A 9,604-nucleotide genomic window follows, 5' to 3' on the forward strand; every position below is an offset into this window, starting at 1 on the left:
CCCGAGCAGGGAGGCGGACCTAACGACAGTCCCGTCACGAACACCCTCGTTTGCGTAGCCGCGCCAGCCTTTCCGGGACCGCTCTAGACTGCCCGGAGGCGGGTGCTCTCGTTTTCACTTCCGGCGGCGGAAGGAGGGCCCCGGATGAGAGCCCCGGATGAGAGCCCCGGATGAGAGCCCCGGATGAGAGCCCCGGATGAGAGCCCCGGATGAAGGCCCCGGATGAGGGCCCTGGATGAGGGGCTGGGTGCTCTAGGAGGGAACGTAGACGCTCTCGCGTATGATTTTCCTTCGTCCTTTTGCGGTCGCACTCACCTGATAGGCGCTTTTAGCCATCACACCACCAGTGACTGCGACAGACGTGGGGAAAGCGCCCCCCACCGGCTCTTCTCTGACGCCAGCCGACCCTGGAGTCTCCCCAAGTGGGCCGGTCACCGGGAGGGGCAGTGACTGAGCTAATGGTCATAGTAGGGAGCTAGCAGGAGGGTGCCTTCGCAGAGTAGCGCCTCTGCGAAAGGAGGACTCCAAAATCGTGGAATCGACTGAAATTTTTGGACCTTGAGTAATGTAGGGGTGGGGGAGCTTTGAGTAAGTTGAAATGGAAGAGAGACTGAAAAAGGCAGTTGCACTTCTGGAGCAAAGATTCAGCCACGCAGAAACAGGGATGGGTGTTGCATAGTGCCTTGCCCCGGCAGGCAGTGAGCTGGGATAGGAATCCACAGGGCATTGTGACTCCATAGTACTCTTGTATCCGAAATCAGCTAGGGACAGTTAAGCCTTTTAACAGAATCAAAACTAAAGAAGTGATTTGGAACGGACTTCAGACATTGTCTAGCAAGACAAATGCTATCCTTTAATGTACTTGTCATTTTAAATTAAGAAAAATCTGAACTGTGCAGCATTCTGTATGCTTTTTCAAACTCTATCAACTTCTCAGAGATAGTGTTATGCTTTCCTTGTCCTTCCTCCCTGGGTATCATTGATCTAGTCCAACTTCATACTGTGACACAGTTCTTTAGTCTCCAATATCCTTGTCACAATGGAGTCAAGACCAGAGATAGAAAATGCACCGCTTAGTTAACTGCTTGCTGGACAGCTCCAGTTGGAAACTGTGTCTTGTGTTAAACACAAATATACCCTCAGGTGATGTTTAACTATCGTTCCTATTGAAGTTCTTGGGACAGTGGATGACATGACTTCCTCCTTTACATAACAGCTGTTTTAATATTCTCAGGTAGGTATAGGTTTGGATTCTTTACTGAATTGCCATTTCTCCACCTCAAAGTATCTCATACTTGTACTTATAAGCAGAGTGGCTGGGGAAAAAAAATCTGCAAAAGAGATGAGCAAACTGGAAGTGATGTACAGTGTGTCTAAGTTTTAACTGATTCAGGCAGTTTGTTCCAATGAGAGGACCACAGGAGACACCCATTTAAGAGTTCCCTCCCCTTCAATAGCCATTGAGCCCTAACAGCAGGGTTCTCTAAGAAACAGTAGCTACCGTTTTGCTTTTGAGCAAAACAGTCTTTGAACACGTCTTCAGATGACACGGGTAGGAACAACCAACTCAAAATTTATGATTTTTAGCATTAACTATATAAAGAAAATGCATATGCAGCTATTCCCAAGGGATTGAGTGCTTCATTAATTTTTACCTTAAGCTCCCTATTGCACTAGTCATGGATAGGTACAAAAGAAGTAAAATATCACACCTCTATTTATACTTTTGTAGTTTGAGATAGACATTTTCATGTGTACATAAAACTAAGCTAGTCGGGTAAGGTGGCACAGGCCTGTAATCCCAGCTACTGGGGAAGCTAAGGCAGGAGGATCACAAACCCAAAGCCAACCTGGGCAACTTAGCAAGACTCTGTCTCAAAATAAAAAGGTCTGGCAATGTAGCCTAGTTGTAGAACACTTGCCTAGCATATTCAAAGACCAGTTCAAGCACCAGTCCCAGGGCAGGGAAGCTGAGCTAAACGATTGCTGAGGAAACATGGGGTAATTAGGCAGATTGGAACAGCTTCTGGAAAGTTTTGAGTTTGAATCTGAACAAAGCAGCAAACTGTTGCTGGGCACATGGTGGCACACACTTGTAATCCCAGGAGACTGAGGCAGGAGTGACAGGACACACAGATGGGGACATGAGGTTAAGGGAATTCTATAAAAGAGGCCCACTATGTTGACCCCCACATGCTTTCTTTGCCAAGAAGCAATTTAACTGCAGTCCTGCCTGGCTTAAGTGCACAGACTATATCACATTCCTCGGCAAACTGACTGTTATCTGCAGGAGAAATGCAGACCCAAAATAATGTTAAGAGGAACCCAAGTTACCATGAAGGGGGAGACTTTTGTGTGCCTTTTCACATACCAGATTCTGAAACTCAGGGAGGTAAGAATAATTCCTCCTAACCATAAAACTGTAAGAATTTGTGGTTAAGAATCCAATTAGAACCAGTCAGTATGACCAAAGTGCCCCAGAGTTGGCATGGCAAAGGGGACTTGAAAGTTTGATGTCATCCTGCTATCAGTCAAAAGTTGGACCTGGGCAGGACTCTCTGGAAACTTCTCTGGGATCCCCAATTAAACTGGAGTGCAGAAGAGTCAGTGTCCCTCTCCTGAGAGGAAAAACTCTCCCTTGAGAGTGTCTCCTTTATCCTTTTTCTATCCTTTCAACAAACTCATGCCTGTTACTCTTCATGACATAACAAATCTTTCCAACTTGATCACAAAAATCAGTGTTTGAAGGTATGGGGAGTCTTCATGCTACTTCAGTTTCCCAGAAGACCCCAGTTCTGTAAGAGGAAGATTGCAAGTTCAAGGCCAACCTCAGCAACTTTGCGAGGCTCTATCTCAAAATAAAAAAGGGCTGGGGATGCAGCTCAGCACCCCTGAGGTTAATCCCCAGTACCAAAAAAAAAAAAAAAAAAAAAAGTAGCAAACTGCTATTTTAACCGGATCAGAAATGCTGAGAGGAGAAGGGTGCTATGACTTGTGTAAGTGTCACTATTGGGAAGTGGTGCAACCTTTAAGAGGTTAGGTGAGGCCTAGTGGGAAGAGGTTAGATCACTGGGGGGGCTGGTCCTCCAAGGGAATATTGAGACAACCCGTCCTCCAACACTTTCTCCTCCCTCTTTGCTTCCCTGCTGCTATGGGGTGAGTAACTTTCTTTGCCACCTTCTTCCTGCCATAGTGTGCTGCCTCACCACAGGCCCCAAAACAACAGGGCTAGCTGATCACAGACTGAAACTTTTGAAACTGAGTCAAAATAAACTTTTCCTTCTTTAAAAATTATCTCAGGTTACTTTGTCGCAGTAATGCAAAGCTAACACTATAATAAAAAAATCTTCGGCATAGATTAAGTATTTAGAAATACTGTCTGCACAACTGGCAACACATAAATCATGGTCCCAAGAGAAGCAACCACTTCAATTTTTTGAACCACTTATCCTTGATCTTCTTTTACCCATTCCCTTGTGTCAGATCCTCAGCCATACAGACACCCTAATTATTATTATTGACTGATAATAATTATAACTATTAACAATTACTGCCATCAATAAGAAAAATATAAGTAACGTGTAAGTATCTGTGAAGGGTAGTTTCCCTGTCTTCGAAGCTGAACAGAGAGATCTCCAAAGCCAGAGATTAAAGCTCACATAGCCGAGGACAGGGGCACAAAGTCCTCCCATGATCCTAGAGAGAACCACGAGCTCGGCGGAAGACGGGTGCTGACGCGTTTCCGGTTCTTGCAATATTTGTTCCCTCTGGGTTCTAGTGACCCGAGGATCTGAGTTTCCCGCATCTCTCCCTTTTTCCATCCTGGCGCTCCAGTTTTCTTTCCGGGCGTTTTTTTGAGATGTGGGTCCCGCCGGGGCACAGGGCGGGGCAAAAGTCGAGGTATTCCGCAATGCCCCTGGCCACGACCGCCCCTGATGCAGGTGGAAGAGGGTCCTCATTCCGTGTCCTGAGTCCCAGCCTTGCAGAAGGAAGCACCGTCTCCTGCGGAAACATCCCGGGATCCTGGCGGGAAGGGAGCGTAGTTTGGGTAACGGGCTGGGGTGGGATATTTCGGGACCAGATAGAGGCCCTCTGTGTGCCTTTCCCGGGCCCACTCGCTCTCGGTTTTCACCCTGTGGGGTCTTGGATGAAATAACCCTACTCTAATTTCTGAGTTCCTGAGGACCCCAATTACTTTTAAGTTGACAGGTTCATTACACATTATAAGAGTTGCAGATCATCTGTTCACCCCAGAACCCACCACCGCTAATGGTGATTACAGAATGTTTGAAACCTAGGAAAGATTAGGAACACGTAAGCTTTTTCCTTTCGGTTTTAGGACTTTATGAAGGATTTTAAACGAGAGAATCCAGCCCATAGTGAATTTTTCAGTTATGGGAGGTAACTGCCCCATTTTGCAGGGTTCCCTCCTAGTGAAGAGGGTTTGTGGGTGGTGCAGTAGGACGTGATTTGGGCCATTAGGAGTTTGATTACCAGGGTGCTGTGTGCCACCAACTGGCAGGGTTGTCCCTGAAATTTGCCCTAAGTAAAATAAGCTGCTATCTCCAAGACTTTTTGGTTTTCAAATTCAATGACAGCCTGAACTTCACTGTGAAAAATTCAGCTAGATAAAACCTAATGCCCACATCCATTTCTTGTGGTGCTACCAGCTTATGAAAGATGTTTCTTTTATTAAGAAATACTAAATGGCAGAAGACCAAATAAAAAATTATACAGGCCACTGGCAAGTAGATCAGAAGCAAGCAATAAATGAATTGCGTAGAATACACTGTGAACAGATCAATTAAATCTAATAGAATTTGCTGGAGCAATAGGTTTGTTACACAGGGAAATGTAATGGGAGGCATTGTGATGGGCTGACAGATATGGCTCCATGAGACTGTTATAGGCCAGACTATAAGGGAAATGACTAAACAGACTCCGTTTTGCTCTGAGACTGCATGTTATGTAAGAAATAAGCTTCTCCCATGGGAAGACCCGGCCTCTGTACCCATCAACAATTGCTTAGCTTCTCCCATGGGAACACCCCACCTCTCTACCCATCATCAATTACTTAGCGTGACATGTTTAGCAATACAAAATGACAATTCTTAAGTAATGAAAAATTGCTCTCTTTTGATTCCTATTGCTCCTAAACAATGTACCAGGTGAACGGTGATTGTGTGGATGTTAGTAACCATTCTTTAGTTTGTACCTAGGTAAGGGTCGTTTTGACCCATTTCCCCCTCTGATGATGATCTCATGAGGTTAGTTTGTAATTTCAAATCATAGCAACAGACACTTATAATTTTTGTGATTTTTGTGATTTTATAAGAACCCCTACAACCCTATGGTCGGAGCTGTTCTCCCAATAGCTATTTTTTGGGGCATTGTGTGAGACAGTCAGCTGGCTGGCTTAATAAAGATTCTCAAATTTGGACTTCTCAGTGGTGATCAGTCTGTTCTTAAGTTGTGCCCCATAACATTTGGAGGCCCCAGCGAGATCTTTGTTGCCTGGTGAGTAACCACTACTCACCACTGACCTGGACTTCTCAGTGGTGATCAGTCTGTTCTTAAGTTGCGCCACATAACAGCATTTGTGTAACTTACTTATTGACATAATTTATTTCTGTATTTTAAAAATACTGTTCCCCCTCTCATTAAGATTTTTCATAAATAACCTTACATTTGTGATACAGCAAAAACTCTAACTTGTAAGATATGCCCTTGCAAGAAGTGAAATAGTAGGCCTAGAATGAACTTTATACTTTCTACAAATGAGGAAAAAAAAATGTTGATATTGTATCCATTTGAACAGATACTTTTTAAATTTCAACTGCTTTACAAAGAACAATGTTGAATGTTATGTTAAAAATAAAATTTTATTTTTTGTTTTTTATACTGGGGATTGAACCCAAGAGCCCTTTACCACAGAGCTATATCACCAGCCCTTTTCGTTTTTTATTTTGAAACAGGGTCTCTAATTTACTGAGGCTGGCCTTGAACTTGTGATCCTCCTGCTTCAGCCTCCTGGGTCACTGGCATTACAGGAGAACACTACTTCACTACTCAACCAGTCTTTATTCTTTTTTTGTGGTACTGGTAATCAAATCCAGGTCTTTATGCTTGGCATGTGAGGCAAGCACTCTACCACTGAGCCACATTCCCAGCCCTTTTTATTTTTTTATTTTGAGACAGGGTCTCACTAAGTTACTTAAGGACTCACTAAGTTGCTGAGACTGGTTTTGAACTTGCCAACCTCCTGCCTCAGCCTCCTGAGCTGCTGGGATTACATACATGTGCAACTGCACCCAGCCAGTCTTTATTCTTGAGTAGCCTAGTTGATATAAAGTAGGACATCATTAAAAATTACATTTCAGGGTAAGAGCTATTGCACTTTTGCATATGAACTGGTATACAATGGTGGAGACAGTCTGGAGGCCAGAGAGGATTAACTAGGTGCTGGGATCATTTGAGAAATGTAAACTAAAACCCAATCGTTCCACTATTCCCAGTGCTGCCTTGAAACAGGAAAATATTCCCATGATGCCCTGTCCAAATCAGGAATGACCGACTGATCCTGACTGCAGCCTGGCTCTCAGTGTTGCCTCCTTATTGGAGTGCATTCATTTTGATTCATACTGCCACTGTGGGCAAAGGTTTCTGGGAATGTTTTCTCCTTCTCACTGTTAGAACTTTGACCCAGATGTCAAAAACACTTCCTCCATTTTAAAATACCAGAGACTGAATGGCAATTTCAGAAGACCTGTCACTAAAATTGAAGGAAAATCGGCAAAGAAAATATAATGGAAAGAATGAGAAGAATGGCAACATAAATAATGACAAAGAGAACAAAAATGGTGTAAAATGGGACAAAAGTGTCAACAGCTGTTGGAAACGTTTAATAGGTTTCAAGAAAAAGTAGAATTTTAAGAGATGGAACTGGGAGGGAAGTTGTTCCAGGCGATGGGATGAAGATGGGAAGTCTCAGTGGCTGAACAGTGAGACCAGTTTGGCTCAAGCATAGGGTCTGTGAAGAAAAGGGAGATAAGACAGAGTCAGAGTGTTACATTATGGTGGTCTTTTTTTTTTCTTTTTCTTTTTTTTTTTTTTTTTTTTTTTTTTGGGTGCTGGGGATCAAACCCAGGGCCTTGTGCTTACAAGGCAAGCACTATGGTAGTCTTTGAATAGAGGGATTTATAATTAATTTTTGAGGGGAAAGAGTGATGTGATCAGAAGTATGTGTTGGCAGTACTGTTCAATCCTTGTTATGTAGTTTGATTTAGAACCAGGAGAAGTTGAAGCTAATGAAACTAACCAGATCATTGTAGTAATCAATGCTGTAGGTAAGGAGAGCCTGAACTGAATTCCAAGAACAGAAATAGAACTGTAGGAAAAAAATGTGTTTGAGAGAAAAAGCTCTATTGATTCTCAGAGATGAGTTAAGTAAAAGAATTAAGATTTCTAGGAAATACATTAACTTCCAGTAGCGGATAAAGTTGGTAATAATCCTTGGAACATGATTCCTGGCTTTTTTTTTTTTTTTTAATGTTTCTGGGGATGGAACCCAGAGCTTTGCTTATGTTAGGCATGTGCTCTACCCCGTGCTTCTTGATATGATCCAATCCATCGTTGATGTACTTGTCATTATTTCTTTTCAGATATCAGTCAACCCATCTGACCAATTTGTGAGGGTTAGTCTAGTAAAGCCAAATAATTTCTGTAAGTCCACAAGGCTCACATAACCAGTACAGTGTTACCTTATACTGGAAACAGACAGCCTCCATGTCTTGTAGAAATCCTGTTCTTGGGGCTGGGGTTGTGGCTCAGTGGTAGAGTACTTGCCTGGCATGTGAGGCCCTGGGTTCCATCCTCAGCACTGCACATAAATAAATAAATAAAAGATCCATTGACTAAAAATACTTTAAAAAAAGAAATCCTGTTCTTCACAATAATTCATAAATCTATGTAACACGAAATGTTCTAGTATTCATACAGTAATCTTATAGCTTACTTTATTATTATTTTCTTTTTTTTAGTTTTTATTGTAATTTCAGGAAGTGTCCTGCTGCTGATCTCTAACACCATGCTCCTTGTCACCACCCCCAGGTTATTTAGGTATGGATGTGTTATAATTCTAGCTAGTGAGGTTTGGAGGTGGTCTGTTGGCAAACATCTGTGGAGGCTTCCATTGCTCTCAAAAAGGGCATACAAGAGAAGAAGGGATGACAATGACATAGATTGTGAATTTCCCCAAATACCTCCTTTAAAATATGTAGCAATTAGGACAGGAAACTGAAACCCATGGGCAGTATCTACAACAAAACCAGGTGACAGTGTACCTACCACCAAGGGTACAGAACTGATGACTTCAAGCCATTGTGTAAAAGGAAGAGAAACAAGCATCTGACAGGCCTGAGAACTGCAGAATAATCAACAGGTAACCAGGCATGGTGTACCCACTTCAGTCCCAGCTACTTGAGAGGCTGAGGCAGGAAGACTGCTTGAGCCCAGTAGTTTGAGGCCAATCTGGGCAACAGCCAGACACCACCTCATTTTTTTTTTTTCCTTTGGTACTGGGGATTGAACCCAGGGGTGCTTAACCACTGAGCAACATCCAGCCCTTGTTGTTTTCTATTTTAAGACAGGGTCTAACCACGTTGCTTAGGGCATCACTAAGTTGCTAAGGCTGACCTCAAACTTATGATCTTCCTGAGTTGCTGGAATTACAGGCATGCACCACCATATCCAGCTTTCAATTTTTTTTTTAAATAAAGCTGGGCATGGTGGTGCACAGTTGTAATCCCAGTACTCAAGGAGGCTGAGGCAGGAGGATTGCAGGTTCAAACCAGTCTCAGCAATTTAAGAAGGCTGTAAGCAACCTAGTGAGACCCCATCTCAAAATAAAAAATAAAAAGGGCTGGGAATGTGACTCAGTGGATAAGTGGCTCTGGGTTCAATCCCTGGTACCAAAAAAAAAAAAAGTTAAATAAAAATGATGCTGATGCAAAATTTCAGTGAGCTATTTTGAGAATCATAGCTAAAGCAAATAGTTTGGACAACTCTAGTAGAGGGCAAGTGTTGGAGGTTGGTGATAAAGTCTGGGAACTATGTGGGCCCTGTGAAATAGAATCCAACTTGACCAAGGTAGGAACAAAAGAGAGCAAGTAAAAACTATCTTCAAGAATGGAAGAAGGAAGGCTGTATAGAGGGAAAAGAGGGGTGGGAGGGGTGGGGTGAAGGGAAAAAAATAACAATGAATCAAACATTACCCTATGTAAATTTATGATTACACAAATGGTATGCCTTTACTCCATGTACAAACAGAGAAACAACATGTATTCCATTTGTTTACAATAAAAAAAAACTATCTTGATGTATTTGTCAGTTGCTTTCTCTTGTGTCCTCTACCCAAATTTAAGGTTTGTCTTTCTTGTTGGTTGATGATGGCCTTTGACCAAGTTCCTCGATGAGTAGCACCATCCCTAAGGCACATAGTAGTTTTGTAGAGGCTTCTCGATTAAAATCCTGACCTTTCTGGGTCAAATACTTGCCTTCCTTCATGGTTTTTTTCTTTTTTGGGTGCTGGGGATCGAACCCAGGG

General features: G+C 42.8%; 1 protein-coding gene across 7 annotated transcripts in view; it reads right to left on the reverse strand.

The window, feature by feature from the left end:
• The window catches only part of LOC124969861 (zinc finger protein 655), a 50,182-nt gene extending 50,073 nt beyond the window's left edge, over window positions 1–109 (reverse strand). For all 7 annotated transcript variants that reach the window (XM_047532844.1, XM_047532840.1, XM_047532839.1 and 4 more), the window contains exon 1: window positions 2–109. The gene's annotated coding sequence lies outside the window, so the exon portion shown is untranslated. The remainder of the gene's footprint in view (window position 1) is intronic.
• Window positions 110–9,604: the final 9,495 nt, after the last annotated feature.

The sequence above is a fragment of the Sciurus carolinensis genome, chromosome 18 (genome assembly GCF_902686445.1).
Source record: "Sciurus carolinensis chromosome 18, mSciCar1.2, whole genome shotgun sequence".
NCBI lineage: Eukaryota > Metazoa > Chordata > Mammalia > Rodentia > Sciuridae > Sciurus > Sciurus carolinensis.